Genomic DNA, 21,874 nt, shown 5'->3' on the forward strand with positions numbered 1-21,874 from the left:
TAAAGATATTTTTAAATACTTTAATCATTAAAAGTAATATAAAATGGCACAATTTTGAAAACATTCTTATACATAGTTCTTATAGAATTATGCATTAAAAAGGCCTTTCTCCAGCCCAATTAAGCTCTCTATACTTGGAATTTTAAATATATTTACGTCCTCACATCCTCGTTACTACCAATATCATTTCCATATTTACCACAGAACTACTTGATCCACCATAGAAGTGAAAGCATGAAAACAAACCAAATGTAGTAGAAAGAAATGGTCAAATACTTGAACATCTCAAGTAAAATTTCATCTCTCAATTGCATAATGTGAATTGAAAATTATTCAGTAGGTAAAAAGTTCACAACATGTAAACTGGCTGCCGAATGTATAAAAATATATGGCTGATGGTTTTATCTTAGCAATTATTGTATCAAAATTAATAGTTCCCACATTTGAGGAAACAGGTGCAATGAAAGAACAGTAAGACTTACAAAGGCTCCTGGATGAGCCAGTGAAGCGAAAATAAAGTTATAAACATTAAAATAATCTTAACAGTTTTATATTATGATCTTATTTTTATAAAACTGTATTTAAAAATATATAAGATCATTTGCCAAGCCCCCATGCATCCATAAAATGTTTTGCTCTGTCATGCAGGATCTACAGGAGGAAACAGAGCACACTGTCCTCTTTATTTTTTATTGTGAAAATAACATACAGAAGGATTACAATTACATGGGCAAGGTAATGAGTACATTTCTTATCAAGCAATATTGCCTCCTCCTTTGTTTCCCCTTCCCATCCCATCCCACCCCTCTTTAAAACCCTACTAGAATTAAATTTGAAATTGCGACAAGAAGTTGGTATAGGAGGAGGAATACAGACAGTGAGGGATGGAACCAACTGACAGTCTCCAGCCCCTTTACTGACGGAATCAAATGAAGGAGAGCGACAGGTGGCCCTGGAAATGAACTACAATCACCTTCAACTTGGTTTCACACACTGGTGTCCTTTTTTCCCTTGACTGAGGGATGTTCTGTGAATCATTTCTTGTGAGTAAATGACAAAAAAATGAGGGGGAAATGTCACATTAAAGATTAGCAAAGATTAATGACTTTCATTTTAGTTCTTTTGCTCATGTTTCCTGACTCTTGATACTTGGACAGAGGAAGAAAGATTTTATATAAACAGCCCCATGGAGAGGCCAGCAGACCTCCTGATGGGGAAGTGAGTCCTGTAATCATTGGATGACAAGCCCACAAGGTACAAAAGCCTGCCAACTACAAGAGTGAACTGAGAATATTTTTCATTCCCTGTGAGTCTTGATAACTGAAGCTTTGAACAGTAGTTTGAATTTAAACTCAGGGAGAGGCCCAGAGGTAAACACACCCAACTAAATCAATATGGGGCTGCTAACTCATCAAATTTTTTTCTTAGTTTTTAAGTGTTTCCAGATTCTAATTGATATAATGTAGTTATCTATCTCAATCCATAAGGAAGAAGGTCAACTTCAGAAGACAGTGACCAACAATTTCAATCAACACAGGGAATACATTGGAATAATACGTATTTTTGCTCTTACTCTCCTCTGTACAGTTGGTATCATAATAATAGAAAACAGAATTCAGAAAACAATAGTTGGTGCAAATAAAATGGGTATGGTATAATTATATGATGGACAAGTTATTTTACACTATGTATTATTTCTATGACAAGTTGGAGGGATCCAGTACACATTTACTTACAGTGTTTACTTATAGTCTGTGGTTGCTTTAAGTTCCTGGAAATTATTTTTTCTTGAAAATGAAAATAAGATCAATTAAATGGATATGAAATGACATGGATAAAGGTTTATATGCTTGGCCATTCATATCAATATTTAACATTATGCCCTAATGTTACCTTATATTATTTCAATTGTATACTCCTAAGGTAAAATCTTCACCAAATTACACTGAGAACTATTTAATCTGAGTTAATTCAAGGTTATTGCATCTTTGTATTTTTAAAGGTCATTGGAATTTAATTTTTATTCAGTTGTTGTTTTTGTCACATTTTAGGACTGGTGCTATCATTCATCTATTTAGAATGATTTATGAAATAATTATTTTCAGAAAGTTTAAGAAAATTTCTCATGTGGTGATAAATTCTTATTTATCATATTTAGAGTATCATCATCACCATTTGTCTTTTTTTGAGTAAGTTGTTCTACTTCTGGATATGTTATTAGCTTGATGGCTTATACTTCTCTAAGAATTATTCATTTCAGTTATTACAAAGCAACACTGTTTTTCAAAATAATTGCAAAATAGATTTATATTGATTATGGTGTTTACGTTTTGTTTCTGAAAGTTATATTTGATGCCTTCTTCACAGGTTTATTTGCCAGTGGTGAATAAATAATCTTAATGTTCTCTAAATAAATAATTTGATTTTATCAGTTCTAAATTTTTCCTCAGTGTGCAATCTGTTTATACTTGCCTATACTTCTGATTCCTGTATCTATATTTCTTTGACATCTTAAAATGTCAAGCAGTAAACATAACTTTTGTTTAGCATGATTTTATTCTTTAGAGAAATACCTATTGTAGTCCCTGTAAATTATTTTCAATGATATATAATTTTAACACTAACTCTGAATATTTATACATTATAGAAGTTGAAAAATGTGCCAGCTTACATTTTTGGTCTCAGTTTATTATTCATTAAAACAAGGATAGAACAAATCTCCTTTCATAAAGAAAGTAGAATAAGAATGTAGGTAAATAAAACATGGTAAACACCTACGCATTTGAGGACCTGTTTACTTTTTTTGTATTACACTATGTGTTATAGGACTGTGGATGTGTAACTTGTGTGTCTAGAGCTATAATTTAGTTGATATTTCAGGGAAGAATTAAAAGTAAAGTTTGAGAAAACATGTACCATGTTAGCATTCTAAACAAGAGAACAGTGAGATCAAGTAGGTGATGGGGCTTGCCTGAGGTCAATGGTCATGAAACTAAAAATAAAGGTCTAGAAGATCCAAAGAGTTGATTTTTCAATCAAATGGCAATATAAATTAATTGTTGATTGTTTTGTTAATTGTTTGTTATGATTAGGGAAATATCTATTTTGAGTGAATAATTCTAACAAGTTTTGCCCATTGAATTTCATTTATATATTTCTAAGATTCTTTAAAGATACAGATGTGTATCATCCATTTTTATCTTACACTTAATTTTTTGTCCTTATTGAAGCAATCAAGTTGTCTTTCATTCTAAATTACCTTGAACTTTTAGTTTTCCTGATTGCATCCTCATAATATGATTCAAAATGTAACTCTATTTCTTGTATTTCCTGTTACCTAGAGGTATTGGATATTTTTTAGCAATAATATAATTTATAGGACATCCCTCATAGTTACATTTGTATTAATTAGGAATAAAACAATGCATAACTATCATTGTATGAAACTTCTTGGCATAGTGTATTTATCATTACATTATATTATGAAGTAATAATTCAGCTTTACTTGCTAGTATTAGCAATAATCAGTGACAATTGCTTAAATTTACTTTACTATTGGTATTTGACAGGTTATAATTTGATTCCCCCCTTAACTTCTAGTTGATTTATTACTTTATATAGAAATATTTCTCAATACTGAAAAATACTGGACACTTACAGTACTGTATGCATATAAATACTCCTCCACTTACCAGTGTTCAGAATAATGGGTTGTCCTCCAAAGTGACATTGGCTAGCTTTTAAAATCTGTTCCAATATAAATTCCTATGTTTTTTGGTTGTTATTTATTTATTTATTTATTTATTTGGTTTTTGGATTTTTATGTTGTTGCTTGTTTTCTTTTGTATTTGTTTTTGTTTTTGGTTTTTTTTTGGGTCTGGTCGTGGGTCTTGAACTCTGGGCCTGGGCGCTGTCCCTCAGCTCTTCAGCTCAAGGCTAGCGCTCTACCACTTGAGCCACAGCTCCACTTCCGGCTTTTTTCTTTTTTCTTATGTGGTGCTGAGGAATCGAACCCAGGGCCTCATGCATACAAGGCAAGTGCTCTACCACTGAGCCACCTTCCCAGCTCCTTGTTTTTGTTTTTTTGTCCACCATTGGGCTTGAACTCTGGTCCTGGGCGCTGTCCCTCAGCTCTTCGTCTCAAGGCAAGCACTCTACCACTTGAGCCACAGCACCAGTTCCAGTATTCTGAGTGATTTATTGGAGATAAGAGTCTCACGGACTTTCCTGCCTGGGCTGGCTTTGAACCGTGATCCTCAGGTCTCAGCTCCTGAGTAGCTAAGATTACAGGTGTGAGCTACAGGTGCTCAGCTTGTTTTCATATGTTAATCTACTTTTGAAATAATTTTCATCTGCTTATTGGAACATGTTTCTGACATCTTTATTAATTATATTGAGTTATTTTACTCTTTGCATTCTTCTGATAATATTTTCACATAATATGTTTACATTTTACATAATATTTGCTTGTATTTTTCTTTGTTATTGTTTCCTTGGGTTTCTTTTTAAATAATTAAGTTTCTTTATTGTATTGATGAAGTCCTCTTAGATGCATAGTTTCCACAATTTTTTATGCATCTTTTTATTGTTATTATCAGGGTGATGTACAGAGGGGTTGCAGTTATCTAAGTCAGGTAATGAGTGCATTCTTTTTGAACAATATCACTGCTTTCTTCACTCTCTCCCAGTTTTCCCCTTCTGTCCTCACCCACAAGTTGTTTTGTTCATTTTCAACATAATGCCTAGTGATACCCACTCCTGCATGTGTTCAACTTTTGTCCTACTATTTCTGTGTCCCCCTTGCCTCCAAAGACAGATAAGTGGAGAAGAGGGTTTTTTTTTATTTTGTTTTGTTTTGCTGTTTTGGTTCCTTTGTTTTAAGTGACTTCTCCATGCTTGAAGACTGCCTGCTCCCCTTATTTCCATCAATTTAAATGTTTTCTTTTTTAAAATTTGTTTTTCTCTTTTCTTTTCCTTTTTTTCCTCTAAGTCATACCTATTTGCATTCTACTCACATCATTGCCTAGTGAGCTTAGTAGGAAGGAAACTTAAACAAGTCATATGAGACAGATTTTGAATCGACACCCTCAGCATTTCCAGATTTCTAGTGGACCTTGGCATATATCTTTCTGTGAGCCTTTGAAGTCTCTTGTCAGTTCTGCTGACATTGTCTTGGCCTGAGCTTCAGTGCATGAATGAAATACCATTCTTGGCAAATGGGGACTTGTCAATAATGACATGTGTATTTCCCAGATTCACCCTATCTTTTTCAACCACTTTATTTAAACATGGCTGTATCGATATGGCAGGTCCTTGTAGGTTGCTATAGCTATTCAGTGGTTACTTGCATTTAGTTTTGTTGAGTGTGCTATTTTTGAGAGGGCTTTTAAACTGACTACAATAAGTCTTCTGTTTATTTTCACATGATTCAAAATTTAAGAACCATCTCAATGTCCCTGCCATATCCAATTTGCCCCTTTCACCAAAAGAAGACATTTAGAGTGTAAAATTTTTACTAAAGTCTACTTTATTTATTTACAAGGAAGCCTGAATGTATGAATTACAAAAGCTTTCTGTATGATTTCTATTGCTATTATTTGAATGTAGCTCTTTCATTCTTTGGCATTTTTATTGTTATTGTGAAGGTGATATACAGAGGAGTTACCGTTATATAACTCAGATAAAGAGTACAGATGAGCACATAGCCTTTTGAGCATTGTCACGCCTTCCCTTGCTCTCTCCCAGTTATTCCCTCCCATTCCCAGCCACAAGTTATATTGCTCAATTTCAACACAGTATCTAGTGAGTACCACTATTTGGTTTGTTCACCGTTTGTCCCTCCCTTTCTGTGCCCCCCCACTCTCCCAAAGACAGGCAAACAAATAGCACAAACTAAAATTTTAAAAATGGCAATGAAAAAATGGATTTCCATTTCTTGGAGTTCATTTCAATAAATATATTATATGATCAGATGTATTTGAATTAACGTCATGATAACCTTAGCAAAATTATTCATACATTGTACATCTTTCCTAGATCATCCCTTACCAGAATTTCTTAGTACAGTTATACTATTGATTTATTTTAAAGAACACTTCATATTGCAAAATTTTTATAAGTGATTTGGGTTAAAAAAAGTCTTAATTGTATCATTAATTCCAAATAGTTATGAATTTCTACAGTCAATTTTCTTTCAAGCTTATTTACATCTGAGTACTTATGCTGTAAAAAGAAGTCTATTTTCAATCCAATGTGTATTTCTTAAGAGAAAACTTGAAAATTCTTAAAATTTTAGAAAGTCAGGTCTTTTACCTCCAACTACTAAATAGTGTGTATAAGATTTTTCTTTTCCTTTTTCTATTGTAGTACTGTCATTTAGTATTTTGACCAATGTAAATGAATTTATGTCCCAGATTATGGAATTATAGGCCATATTTTCTTTTCCATTCCTTGATGCAATTACAATTATTTGCTAATTTTTTTTGTGTGCCAGTCCTGGGGCTTGAACTCAGGCCTGGGTACTGTCCCCAAGCCTCTTTGTGTTCAAGGTTAGTGCTCTTCTACTTGAGCCACAGCACCACATCCAGCTTTTTCTGAGTAGTTTATTGGAGATAAGAATCTCACGGACTTTTCTGCTCAGGTTGGCATCAAATCATGATCCTCAGATCTCAGCCTCCTGAGAAGCTAAGAATACAGGCATGGGCCACTGGTCATTTTCTACTCTTCATCTATGTGAATAGTAGACATATTTTTTTCTGGTTTCTAACTTTAATTTTTAAAAATTATATATATATATATATATATATATATATATATATATATATATATATATATAAATAAGCTGGGCACTGGTGGCTCAAACCTATAATCCTAGCTACATGGGAGGCTGAGATCTGAGGATCATGGTTCAAAACCAGCCCGGGCAGGAAAGCCTGTGAGACTCTTATCTCCAATAAACCACTAGAAAACCGGAAGTGGTGCTGTGGCTCAAGTGGTAGAGTGCTTTCCTTGAGCTAAAGAGCTGAGGGATAGTGCCCAAGCCTAGAGTTCAAGCTCCATGACCAAATATATATATATTCTTATATTAAATCCATGTCCACACTCAGTTATTTTACTTGGTTTTTCCCCCTGGGTTGAATTTTATTTTACTTGTCTTGAATATTCACAGGTCATGATTCTCAGTTTTTTGTTGTTGTTGTTGTTTTGTAGGCATGTTATTATGTGTTGGTATGTAGATGGAAAATTAGTGATATTACAGAAGTTAATTTAGAAATTATTGTCAGAATCCACATCACATGGATGAATCAGTGGATGGTAGATGGTAGATAGGTGGGTAGGTAGATAGATAGATAGATAGATAGATAGATAGATAGATAGATAGATAGATAGATAGATAGATAGATAGATAGATAGATAGATAGAAAGAAAGATATATAGATAGATAGATAACATGAGTAGGGTAACAAGAATGTAATTTCTGTGCTTTGTCCTCTTGGTATCCTTGTTTGAGTTTCAATTGTCTCACCCTCTGCTCTTTTCTCTTACCTATCTAATGCCTCTCCTGAAGTCTCATGAAAGTATGCTGCATCTGACAATTAAAAAAGAACAGAGTTTATTAAAGTTTCCTGCAGAAAGCCTCAGCAATTTTGCTGTGGGAATGCAGCTTGTACTGGCCCAGATCTTGATGACTCTCGATTAATTGTCCAGTTACTTGTCCTAAGGCCTATTCTCAATTCCAGCTCCTGCTGTCTCTAAGGTTGATTTTTTTCTTTCTGATTTCTTTTGAGATGACTTCCTTTTTATCTTTTCTTTTTTCTTTTTTTATTGTCTATGTGATGCACAGAGGGGTTACAGTTATATAACTAAGGTAATAAGTACATTTCTTGTCAAACTTGTGAGCCCTTCCCTCATTTTTCTCCTACTTTTCCTCTCCACCAACCTCCCCAAGTTGTACAGATCATTTCCAATATACTGTCTTGTGTATATCGCTGTTGCATTGGTTCCCCTTGTCCTTTGTCTCACCATTCTGTTGTTCCCCTTCCCTTCCCTCATTCTAATAAATATATGTACAATACCAGGTACCAAAATCAAATATATTGACAATGGTTGATATACCATAGGCGGAAGAACACACAAAGAAACAAGAAGTCAGATGGTACATTTAAAACAACAACAACAAAGAAAAACTTATTGTTTTCATATCTTGGAGTTCATTTCGCTTAGCATCATCTTATATGGTCTTATGTACATAGCTATTGAGATATTCTGCTCATCTGCTAAGATTATCCTAAGCATATACTAGTTATTGCAAGTAAGGGAAACTATGGGACCTATGTTTCTTTGGGTCTGGCTTACTTTGCTTAATACGATTTTTTTTTCCAAGTCTTTTCATTTCCTTAGAAATGGTGTGGTACCTTTCTTTCTGATTGAAGCATAGAATTCATATATATATATATATATATAAATATATATATGATATATATGATATATATGTATATGTATATGCACACACACACACACACACACACACACACACACACACACACATATCTATCACACTTTCTTGATCCATTCATCTACTGAGGGACATCTTGGTGGTTGAGTTAACTGCTAACACTCACTCCTGCTATAGGCTCATTTGACACGAGCATGTGTCTGATTCTGCTTTTCTCTCTCCTTGTTTTCAGTGTCAGAGTACAAGAATCTTGCAAACAATGTGATTACTAATGAAAAGGAAATAAGTGCTCTGTTCCTTGCTAGCTCCTATTTAGTATTTTAATAATTACAAGTAAAAGTCACCTTGAAATTTTTTCCAGATACAAGTTCCTAAGGAACAAGGTTTAACAGTGGCTAAATGTCACATTGGGTTCTGATAGACCTGGTTTGAATCTTGACTCACCAGTATGAAGTTTCTGACCTTGAATAACTTCTTTTTCCTCAACAATGCATTTCTGCAAATAGTCTTGTGGTGAATAAAATAGGTAATGCCTGGAAACTCCCTTCGCATAGTGGTTTGTAGATAATAAACATGTTAAATTGTTCCAGATAGCATATCATTAAGTTTCATTTCAGGAATGGTATTTGAACAATGATCAAGACCCCATCATAAGGAGCACAGATATTGCTGACCTTCTACAAATAGAACAGTTTTGCTCAAGCAATCTTTCTCCCCAGCGTTATTTCTATTGGAGTGGTACCATTACATGAAATCTTGAAAAAACAATTTGGTTTCTAAAAATTAGTAACTGAAGTCTACTAATTATAGTTTCATATCTAAATGTCTAAGTTTGGGCATGAACATACCAAAGCAGTTACTTTTAATGTGTATGTAATCCAAGGAGAGAAACAAAAGAATTGCAGGCTGAAAATAAGGGAATGTTTGTTTCTGGGCTAACCGAACATGTAGTTGGACTAAGGAAATATAATAGGTATGCTTCAGTAGATAATTTTCAAAAACCAAATGGTATATTTAAGATAGGACAAAACATTGTCATCTAGTAAGTATAACAACAGTTACAGGTGGTTTCTGCAAAATTGCTCTGTCTGTAAAAAGGTACATCTAAAGTCTGCATTATCTGATTATCTGCCCCAAGATGAGATCTTGATTGTATGATTTTATAATGACTTTGAAATGTCCTTGATGATCTCTAGAGCAGTCCATACTTCTGTTCTTGGTGTCTAGCTTTTTTATCCCTCTTGTCTTTCAACCATATTTTGCCAAGTGTCTGAGCCAATCTCCCAGTCTTCCCTCTGTATATAGAAGTTCCTTTACTACCCTGAGTTCAACAATATTAATCCTAATATGTTTAAATAGCAATTATAACATAGATGGTAATATTTAAACTGCAATAATGGACCAGGTTCCAGTGATTCACTCCTGTAATCCTAGTAGCTACTCCGGAGGCTTAGATCTGAGGATCACGGTTCAAAGCCAGTCTGGGCAGGAAAGTCCTTGAGACTCTTATCTTCAATTAACTACCAGAAAACCAAAAGTGGTGTTGTGGCTTAAGTGGTATAGTGTTCACCTTGAGCTGAAGAGCTCAGGGACAATGCTCAGACCAAGAGTTCAAGCCCCACAACCAATTTAAAAAAATTACAATAACAAGAATTATGTTACTTTGTTCTGCTACTATTAAGGCCAGTGACATCATTAGGAGAGTTAAGAAACATCTTAGAATTAAATAAATGTACTTCATTATCATACAAAATTACTCTTTATTGAAGGATTAAGTACAATAGTGAAGAAAAACTGTAGTCTCTTATGTATGCACTTGCATGTAAATATTTTATTTTTTTAAACTATTTTATATTCTCAGAAACATATTACTAAAATATTTCCTACATGGATAATATATAGAGAAGTCCCAATGTTAATTATAAGTCTATCTTCTAAGCATGTTTATACTTTTCTTAAAAAACAATTTTCAAAGTCTTTCAGTGTGAGAAATGAACTTTCTGTCATAAGAAAGTGAATTAATATAAAAGGAAGAGAGTAGAAAATTTTGTTTTTATTTGGCTTACAATATAAATCAGAGAATTTATAAACCAGGTTAAATAAATATCTGCCTGCCTTTATTCAGATACATCTATGCTATAACTTGCTTAGAGAACTTAAAGTTAGGGCTGGGAAGTTGGTTCAGTGGTAGAGCGCTTGCCTTGCATACCTGAGGCCCTGGGTTTGATTCCTCAGCACCACATAAGCAAAAAGAAAAAAGCCGGAAGTGGTGTTGTGGCTCAAGTGGTAGAGCGCTAGCCTTGAGCTGAAGAGCTGAGGGACAGCGCCCAGGCCCAGAGTTCAGGCCCCACGACCGGACCCAAAAAAAAAGTTAAGCTTCAGATATTAATTAGCATTCTACCTAACAAACAATGGCTTATTTTTCTTTCATGCAAATAAAATTTCATTGAGATTATGTATTGAACACTCAAAACTAATATTTTGCATTCAAGTTTGATGCCTTGAGGACTGTTTGAGTAGTTTTGAAAACATTACTTGAGTTAATCATCTTGTTGACATTTGTAGCACTTATGATTTCTCTATTTCTTAGAATATGAAAAATCACTTCAAACAAAAAATATGATCTTCACAACAAACAAAATAGAGTTGAATTCTGTATTTCTAACTGGACTTTGGTAAAACACAATCCACGGTTTGTATTAACATTTACAGCTTCCTTAGTCTAACTACATCCCCTAGGTGTCCCATACATAAATCTCCCCCTAAATCCATCCTTAATGCAATTCTTTGGTTTTTCTCAGTGGGCTCTATAAGCAATAAACCTAACTGCATTGGGCTAACACATGCAATTTTTCATGAGCAGACTCTGGTTAATAGCCAATCCCACCTCACTTATTTGATCAAGCAACATCAAATTCTTTGGTAAATATGAAAAGCCTTACCCAGATTTCTTTATTCCCTTTTTACCCTTGCTACTTCTTAAGCAAATGATACCTTTTAGGTATGCTTCGTTCTTCCTGCTAACCATTGTTTCCTGGCTGCCTGACATTCTGTCTTCTCTTGTCTCTATCGAATACCCTTCTCTGGGAACATAAGATCCATACTATGTATCCTCTTGTTGTTTTCACATTATGTTCCACATTTACTCTCAGACATTTTAAAATAGAATATGGTCACAGTCATTATTGGACTGCCAAGTAATACCACAATGTTTTGCACTGTTAAGTATTTCTAGGCTGAGGATACACTTCAATGGTAGAGCACTGTCCTAGCATGCATAAGACAGAAACAAAAACATAGAAAGTTATTTTTACATAAAATTGTATAGACTACTACAAGAAGTAATGCTGTAATTCTTCTCCATCTAGCTATGTATCTATGTATGTATCATCTATCTATCTATATCATTTCTTAACTTTTATCTATCTTCTATCCTTCTATTATTTATCATCTATCTTTCCTCTACCTTGCATTTATCTAGCATTAGTAATAGTGCTTCCAGTAAGAAACCAGATGAAAAGTCTCATCATGAGACTTAGTTTCAGCCAGGAGCTGGTGGCTCATTCCTGTAATCCTAGCTACTCAGGAGGCTGAGCTCTGGGGATTGCAGTTCAAAGCCAGCCCGGGCAGGAAAGTCCTTGAGACTCTTACCTCAAATTCACTGCCAGAAAACTGGAAGTGGTGCTGTGGCTCAAGTGGTAGAGTGTTCTCCTTAAGCTGAAGAGCTCAGGGACAGTTCCCAGGCCCAGAGTTCAAGCCCCATGACCAGTGAAGGAGAGAGAGAGAGAGAGAGAGAGAGAGAGAGAGAGAGAGAGAGAGAGAGAGAGAGAGAGAGAGAGACAGAGACAGAGACAGAGACAGAGACAGAGACAGAGACAGAGACAGAGAGACAGAGAGACAGAGAGACAGAGAGACAGAGAGACAGAGAGACAGAGAGAGACAGAGAGAGACAGAGAGAGACAGAGAGAGAGAGAGAGGAGCGGGAAAAGGAAGGAGAAGGAGAAGGAGAGGGAAAGGCAGATGGAGAGGGAGAGGGGGAGACAGACAGACAGAGACAGAGAGACAGAGAGACCAAGGAAAAGCTTTCATCTATTAGAAAACAAAAGAAGAGATGCTTTTGTTAGGCAAACAGATATCTTCTGATTGTTTATTGTATAGGTGAAACATATAGCTCAGGTTGGCTTTGAATTTTTGGTCTGCCTCCCTCAACTGTGAAATGCCTGTTCTTCAAATCTCCCTCTTCAACCTCTCAAGTGCCTGGTCTTATATATTCTTTGTTTGTTGTTGTTTTTTTTTAAAGGTCAACTTTTGTATTTATTCATTTCTTGCACTTGAAGTACTCTTTGATGACATCCTTGGCCTGAGACTCTTTGCCATAGTCTTTAACAACTACACAAGTGCAACCAACTACTTTACAAGGTTTTCCCTCTCAATCAATTTTGCAGACCTACCCACTCCCCTAGTTTTTTTTGTTATCATCGACCTTAATAAGGTTCTTAACATCACACAATAACCATTCCTGAAATGTGTCATATGACAACCTGCACTTGCCATCTACATTTGTTTTATTAAGCACCAGATGTCTCAGGTTCAATTACCTCTGTAAGTAGACTTCAACACGTCATATATAACAAAAACAAAGATAGATTTTATGTGTCTTCATTTCTTCCCAAACCAGAGATTCTAAGCCTTCCTAGTAGGTAGGTGAATGTTGGCATCAAAGGAAGAAGGCACGACTCTGAGGACAACAGGACATTAGAATGCTGATGAGGCTGTTGTCATCAGAAAGAAGGTGGACAGAACCTTAGTAGTTAGCACACTTAGTATTTGCCTCTAATGAGAGCTGGATATGGTTCTTAGCAGGAGTGGCTGAAAATCAGAAGTTAGAACATAATCAAATTAGGTGAAGGCAGTGCCCAACAAGTGACTCCAGAAACAAATCACATTCATAGACTGCTGAATTACAAAACAAAATAATCAAAACAGAATAATCACCCAAATCACAATCAACCTTATACCTCCCTAACCAAGCAAACTAGGCTGTCCAGTTCCAGAAGCAGTCATCCAAGAAGCTGTTATAACAGCAAGTTTTATTTTATTACTTTCAGGCTTCAGTGGATTCTGGGAGATGGTTGACTAGGAATGTCTTTACAGTATATTTGAGGAGACTAGAAATCAATAAAAAAGAAATCTTCCAGTAAAAGCTGTCCCTTGTTTGTTAGAAACTTTATAAGGTTTCATCTCCCCATGGGGGGCAACAAACAGAATGTATTTGTGTTATTTTATTTACGTTTATTTGTTTATAGGCCTGTGTCTTAGTTTAGTCTCTCTTAGTCCATTCAGATTACTGCAAGAAAGTAGCCTAAACTGAGTTGCTTGCAAGCTTCAAGTTGTGGAAGTTTGGAATTCAAGATCAAGGATTAAGTACATTCCGTTTCTGCTGAGGGATCATCCTGGTTCATAGACAGGCAGCTATCTTCACCCTGGGTCTTCATATATGGGAAAAGGCCAAGGAGTTCTCTGTGGTCTCCTTTACGAGGATATTAATCCTATTCATGAATATTCCATTCACATGATCCACACACTTCCTAAAAACCTCATTGCTAAATACTGTCACTTACAGATGAAAAATTCAATATTGGAATATAAGGGCACATGGCATCAATGTTTGGTTAGTTGAAGCCTATTTATGCTTAATGCTTATCTGAGTTTAATATATCCAAAATTTTAGACTCCTGGTTCCAAAAATATATGAATTCCTGAGATGGAAAAATGCCCCATTACTTTATGTAAAGTCACATTATTTTTAGGTAAATCACCTGAAACATCTGTTCAGTATGTTGTCCAAACCTTTGCTAGCTACCAGTGGCTCACTATCTTTGGCAAGAAAACAATTGAAAATCCTAGTCCTGGGGCTTAAAGTCAGCCTGTAGATTGCTCAGGAACAAAGCTAGCAGTCTACCACTTGAACTACAACAGTACTTCCACCTTTTCCTGAGTAGTTTATTGGAGATGAGTCTCTTGAACTTTCCTGCCCAGCTAGCTTTGAACCTCAATCCCAAAATCTCAGCCTCCTGAGTAGCTAGGATGTGAGCCACTGGTGCCTGTCTTCTAACTCCTTTTTGCTGCCTTCCAGGTATAGTAATTCAGTGTTAGGGTCTACGTCTTATTTATTCTGATCTCTTCACTGAAGCCAAACAACAACAAAATAAAAAGCCCTACTTCTTCAGTAGTCCATTATCTTTTCTTAGGTCATATCCAAATCTTCAAGTGTTCTACTTTTAATAATTGCTATAGAGTGCCTAGAACCTGATGAGAATTGCAATCCAATGAGTACTCAAAGATAAAGAAAAGTAAATATGAGGGTATTCTTTAAGTGAGAGTTTTAACTAGAGAAAAATTTTCAAGATATAAGTCTCATTGAATTTACAATGCACCTACTAAGAAATTAAAATAACACTTAGGAAGATCCTTCAGAGACTGTACATTATGATGATTCCCATAAAGAGAAACGTGAGAGCCTACGGTTAAGAAATAGAGAAAAATTGCAGCTTTGTATGCATACAAGATCCATTTGCATCTTGTACTTGTATCATATACTCAAATGGTAAATACAATTTTTCAAGTTAGTCTTGACTCTTCCAGAATGTCAGGATAACACTAGTAACTAACAGAAATAAATTCCACTTTTAAATTTATTAACTATGGGAGAGATTCAAAATATACCTTCAAAATGAATGCAAGATGAAGTTTTGAATAAGTTTCTGAAGAAAGACAGAATATGAGCAGTTTCATTATGTGTCTATATCATACAAACTGTACTTCAAAATTAATCAACTTCTGAAGATCCTTCAACTATAGATCTGAAAATTTCCCTGGGTTTTTCATTTTTCATACAACTAGTGAAATAGGTTAGCTATATTTTTCTGTTTGCTTGGTTCCTACCCAAATGGAAGTAAGCACTTTAGAATCAATGACTGTTCTATTCACTCAGAATCTGCATCCAGTCAATGTTCTAGATCTTTCCATGACAAGGAGATGTTGTGATCCCCAGCAGATGTAGAAATGACTCTCAAGTTTTCAAGTCATAGTTGGCCATGCCAGATATCAAACTTAAAATTTATATCTGATAGTTTTATATGTAATTTTAAGTTTTATATCTGATGACTTGTTTAAGGGATTTTTGTAAAGCATTATTTTCCAAAAGCTATGTATCATCATAAATAATGATGGAGAGAATATGAAGACTAGTCCAGCACTAGTCCATTTTACACAAGTAAAATGGAAAGTATAGAATCATCCATTAGCGTCATGATCTGGAACCAAACATGATGAACCTGAATTTCCCCATCCTTCAAATGAAAATACAAAGCACTCACTGTTCTGGATGCCCTTAATGTGAATCTCAAAGAAGGTAAATGCATACAAAACACAGTAAGTATTCAAGTATTAGATTTTTATCAATAAAATTATTTTCATAGAAGACTGATTTAGGGGCATCACTTGAAAAAAAATTTTGGTGCCAGTCTGGGGGTTAAACTCAGAGCCTGGGCATTCTCCCTGAGCTTCTTTTGCTCAAGGTTGGCACTCTACTGCTTGAACCACAGTGCCACTTATAGCCTTTTCTATTTATGTGGTACTGAGGAATAGGTTCTCAGGCATGCTAGGCAAGCACTCTACCACTAAGTCACATTTCCAGCCCAGCACTTAATTGATTTATTATTAACTTACTAAAATTAATGATTCCATATTTTTGTTTGTTAAATCATTTTTAAATTTTATTTTAAATATATTTTTTTGTTGTAAAGGTAGTGTACAGAGGAGATACAGTTACATGAGCAAGGTAATGAGTCTATTTCCTCTTGAGCATGGTTACCTTCTCCTTTGTTTTCCCCCATCATCCCTTTCTTCCCTATCTCCCCAACTCCTCCCTCCCCCTGACGCTGGCAAAGTTGTAAAGTTCATTTTCAACATAGTGTCTTGTACATCTCAGTGTTACAATTGGTCATCCTGTATCATTATTCAGCATTTTGTTATTTCCCATCCCCTCCCCAAATTAGGAAAATGCATATACAAGATGCAGGGCACTGGAATTTAATATAGTGAAAACAGGGTTGTACCATGGGGGAAGTACATAGAAACAAACAAAAAAATCACATAGTACATTATAAGTACATTTTAAAAATAAACAAGAAAGATACAATTATTTCTGTCCCTATTGGGGTTCGTTTCACTTAGCATCAGGTTATATAGTCATACATACAAAGCTTTTAAACTCTTCTACCTGTACTAGACATAGAGTATTTAATGCAGATAAGGGAAACCATGGGACCTAGGTTGGGTCTGCATTACTTCACTTAATATGATTTTTCCAAGTCTATCCATTTACTAACAAATGGAGTGGTATCATTCTTTCTGATGGAGGCATAGAATTCCATTACACACACACACACACACACACACACACACACACACATACACATATCACATTATCTTGATCCATTCATCTACTGAGGGGAATCTGAGCTGGTTCCATATTTAGCTATGGTGAGTAATGCTGCAATAAACATAGTTGTGCTGGTAGCTTTAGTATGGTCTTGTTTGTGATCATTTGGGTAAATGCCCAGAAATGGCATTGCTGGCTGGGTCATAGAGGAGCTCTATGTGGAGTCTTTTGAGGAACCTCCATACTGCGTTCAAGAGTGCTTGAACAATTTTACACTTCCACCAACAATGCAGTAGGGCTCCCTTTTGTCCACATCCCCTCCAGCATCTGTTGTTATTAGATTTCTTGTTTATAGTCATTCTAACTGGGATAAGGTGGAATCTCAATGTTGTTTTGATTTGCATTTCTTTTATGGCTAAAGAAGTTGAACATTTCTTCAGTTGATTCACTGAGGGTTTGTTGTTGGGGGATTTAATTTTTTTAGTTCTACGTATATTTTAGATATGAGAGCCTTGTCCATTGTATGGCTAGTGAAGATCTTCTCCCAATCTATGGGTTTTCTATTGATCTTGCTTGCTATGTTCTTTGCCAGGCAGAAACTCTGCAGTTTCATGCAATCACAGTTTGTCCAACCTTTCTTTGATTTGTTGTGTTTCTGGGTTTTTATTAAAAATCTCAGCCTGTTCCTAGTTTCTCCTATTCCTTCTTGTAATGTTTTCAGGGTGTCTGCTTTTATTTCAAGGTCTTTGATCCAGTTGGAGTTGATTCTGATGTAGGGTGATATATAAGGATCTAGCTTTAGTTTTCTACAGGTGTTATTTTGCCAACACCATTACAGAAGAGGCTTTCTTTCTTCCATTCCATTTTTTAGCTCTCTTACTGAAGATTAGGTGGCTTTAGGTCTGTGGGTTCATTTCTGGCTCTTCAGTTCTATTCCATTGGTCCTCAGGTCTGTTCTTGTGCCAGTACCAAGCTGTTTTGATTACTATGGCTTTGAAGTAGAGTTTGAAATTTGGTATTATTCCTCCAGCACTGTTCTTTCTGCCAAGGATTATTTTGCTATTCGGGGTCTTTTATTGTTCTATATGACTTTTTGAATCGCTTCTTCTATTTACTGAAGAATGAGGTTAGAATATTGATAGGTATCTCATTGAATTTGTAGATAGCCTTCAAGATGTTAATCCTCCCAACCCAGGAGCATGGGAGGTTTTTCTAATTCCTTAGTTCTTCTTTAATTTCCTTTTTCATATTTTTAAAGTTTTCAACATAAAGGTCCTTCACTTCGTTAGTTAAATTAACTCCTAGGTATTTTGTTTTTTGTGGGGTTATTACAAAAGGAGTTGCTTTCCTGATTTCAGCCATGCTTTTCTCGTTTTTGGCATACAGGAAAGCCATTGATTTTTGAGGCTTAATTTTGTATCCTGCTACTTTGCTAAAGTTTCAAATCAGCTCTAGTATCTTGGGAGTTGAGTCTGTGAGGTTCTTTAAATACAAGATCATGTCATCTGCAAAGATTGAGAGTTTTATTTCAGCTTTCCCTATCTGGATCCACTTTATATTTGTGTCTTGTCTTATTGCTCTCGCTAGGCATCCTAATACTAAATTGAAGAGACATGGAGAGAGTGGACATCTTTGTCTCGTTCCTGAATTTTGATGAAATGGCTTTAGCTTTTCTCCATTAAGTATAATGCTGGTTGTAGGTTTGTCATACACAGCCTTTATTATATTGAGGATTCCTAGTTTTTCCAGAGCTTTCATCATAAAGAAGTGTTGGATGTTGTTGAATTCTTTTTCTGCATCTATTGAGATAATCATGAGGTTCTTATGTTTGCTCTTCTTGATGTGATGAATTATATTAATTGATTTGCTTATATTGAACCAGTTTTGCATCCCTGAAATGAATCCTGTTTGATCATGGTGTGTGAGTTTTTTGATGAGTTGTTGAAGTCGATTGGCCAAACTTTTGTTGAGAAGTTTTGCATTGATATTCATCAAAGAAATGGGTCTATGAGGGTTATGATGGCTTCGTAGAAAGAGTTTGGTAGTGAACTTTCATTTTCAATTTCATTGAAAAGTTGGAGGAGTATTAGTGTGAGTTCTGCTTTGAAGTCTTTGTAGAATTCATCTGTAAATCCATCCAGTCCTGGGCTTTTCTTGGTTTGGAAGTTTCTTATTGCTGTTTCCATTTCAATGCTTGATATGAGTCTGTTAAGTTGGTTTACCTCATCTTGGTTTAGTTTTGGTATGTTAATATTAGCTAGAAATTTGTCATTTCTTGCAGATTCTCAAGCTTATTAGCATAAACGTTTGAGAAGTATTCCCTTATGATGTTCTGAATCTTGGTTTTTTTCTGTGGTAATATTGCCATTCTCATCTCTGAGTTTGTTTATTTGGGTGTGTTCTCTTCTTTTTCTAGTAATATTTGCTAAGGGTCAATCAATTTTGTTAATTTTTTCAAAGAATCAGCTCTTTCTTGATTTTTTGGACTCTAATTCATTTTATTCTGAATTAATTTTAATTATTTGTTTCTATCTACTGGATTGGGGTTTAATTTGTTATTCTTTTTCAAGGAGCTTCAGGTACCTTGTTTAGTTGTTGGTTTCACATCTCTCCAATTTGTTGATGTAGGAAATCAGAGCTATAAACTTGCCTCTGAGTACTGCCTTTGCTGTGTCCCAGAGGAGCCAGTAATTTGTGTGTTAATTTTTGTTAAATATCATGAACATTTAAATTTCCTTTCTAATCTCTTCTATGACCCACTGGTTGTTCACCAGTGTGTTGTTCAGCTTCCATGTATTATACGGTATTCTTTGGTGAATTTTGGTGTTGAATTTTAATTTTATTTCTCTGTGGTCTGAGAGAATGCAGGGCATAATTTCAATGTTTCTGAATTTGAACGAATATGTTTTGTGACCTAAAATGTGGTCCATTTTGGAGAATGTTCTTTGTGCTGGTGAGAAGAACATGTATTCTGATGCTGCTGGGTGAAATATTCAGTAGATGTCTGTTAAGTCTAGTTGATCTCTTCAGATGCTTAGGTCTAAGTTTTCTCCGTTGAGTTTTTGCTGGGATGATCTGTCCAGCAAGGATAGTAGTGTGTTAAATTCCCCAACAATTAATGTCTATATATCTATGTGTGATTTTAGGGAAAGTAGTATTTCTTGTATAAATTTGGGTGCTCTGTTATTTGGTAAATAGATACTTAGAATTGTAATATCCCTCTGAAGGAGAGATCCCTTAACTAGTATGTAATAACCTTCTTTATCTCTTCTGGCTAATTTTAATTTGAATATTTTAATCATATAAAGATTGCAACTCCTGCCTGTTTATGGGAGCCATTTGCTTAATAGATGTTATTCCAGCCTTTCACTTTCAGAATATGTTTGTTTTTGTGGACAACGTGTGACTCTTGAAGCCAGCAGATAGAAGGATCTTGCTTTTTAATCCAACTAGACAGTCTATGTCACTTAATTGGAGAGTTAATTGAATTTATATTGAGAGATAGGACTGAGAAGTGTTTGGTAGTTCCTGAATTCGTGGGGGTTGTGCCAACTGGGTTCTTCTTATGCCTCTTGGATTCTCTGTTTGGGGGTTGTTTCTTGGCCTTTATTGTGTGCTTGTTGTTTTTCTATGTGTAGTACATCTTTAAGTACTTTTTGTAGGGATGGTTTGGTGGAGATATATTGTTTCACTTTTTCTTTGTTGTGGAAGATTTTTGACCTTCCATTTGAAGGAGTTTTCTGAGTATAATATTCTTCGTTGATACTTGTTTGTCTTTAGGGTATGGCACACATTATTCCAGGCTCTTCTGGCTTTGTCTCTGCAGAGAATCTGAAAGTATTCTGATTGGTTTCCCTTTATAGATGATTGATCTTTTCTCCTTGACAGCTTTAAGGATCCTTTTCTTGGTCTGAATTGATCCTGTGCAGATTCCAATGTGACAATAGGGATGTCCTGTTATGGTCTGGTCTATTTGGGGTTCTAAGGGCTCCTTGTGTTTGAATAGGCCTATCCTTTTGCACGTTTGTGAAGTTTTCTACTAAGATCCTGTTAAATCAACTTTCTAGACCACTAACTTCTGTCTCAAGGTGCTCATCTACACCCATTATCCTCAAATTAGGCCTTCTGATGGTGTCTTCTAAATGTTGAATCAATCTATCTTATTTCTTGGATTTGGTCTTGGATAGTTGTCTGTTCTTTCTCTATGTCTAGGCTGTCTTCAGTCCCAGAAATTTGATCTTCTGCATAATCTAACCTATTGTCAAGAGTTCGTACTTCATTTTTTATTTCTTTTCCTTCAAATCGGTCAGCTTTGATGGCTTCAAATTCTTGTTGGAGTTTTGTTTTAGATTTTTTATGGACTTCTTTACTTCCTTAATTTGGTTAACAGTGTTCATTCTCCAATCCCTTAGTTGATTGGTTCTGGTTTCATTGGACTCCCTTTCCTTCTTTTGGGCTTAATTCAGCATTCCCTTCAGGCCCTCACTGGATTCCTCTAGCTGTCTGTGGATTCTATGAATGCCTCCATCAATCTTTGTCTACTTTCATCCCACTCATGCAATTCCTCTATTAATCCTAGATAAGCCTCATAATACTTGCGATATTCCTGTATTAATCTTTGGTTAGCCTCATCATGCTGGTGGTATTCCTGTATAAATATTTGGTTAGCCTTATCACTATCACACAATTCCCTATTCTGCTCACGAATTTCCCTATCATGCTCATACTGAGACCTTTGCAGGCTTTCAAGCTTTTCATTCAGCATGTTTACCAATAAGTGTGTAGAATTTGCCTCTGGGTTATTAATTGACTGCTCAGTTGTCTGATTGTCATGAGCTGGAGGTGAAATACCTGGACTTGCCATTTTTGTGTGTGTGTTTCTGCTTGTTCAGCCTGTTTGAGTATGATAGCCAAACCATCCGAGCTACAACACTATTTTAAAGCAAGCATCAACCAGAACCCTGTATTTGCAC

This window comes from Dipodomys merriami, unplaced genomic scaffold (genome assembly GCF_024711535.1).
Source record: "Dipodomys merriami isolate MVZ:Mamm:240054 unplaced genomic scaffold, mDipMer1.0.p SCAF_4, whole genome shotgun sequence".
NCBI classification, from domain to species: Eukaryota; Metazoa; Chordata; class Mammalia; order Rodentia; family Heteromyidae; genus Dipodomys; species Dipodomys merriami.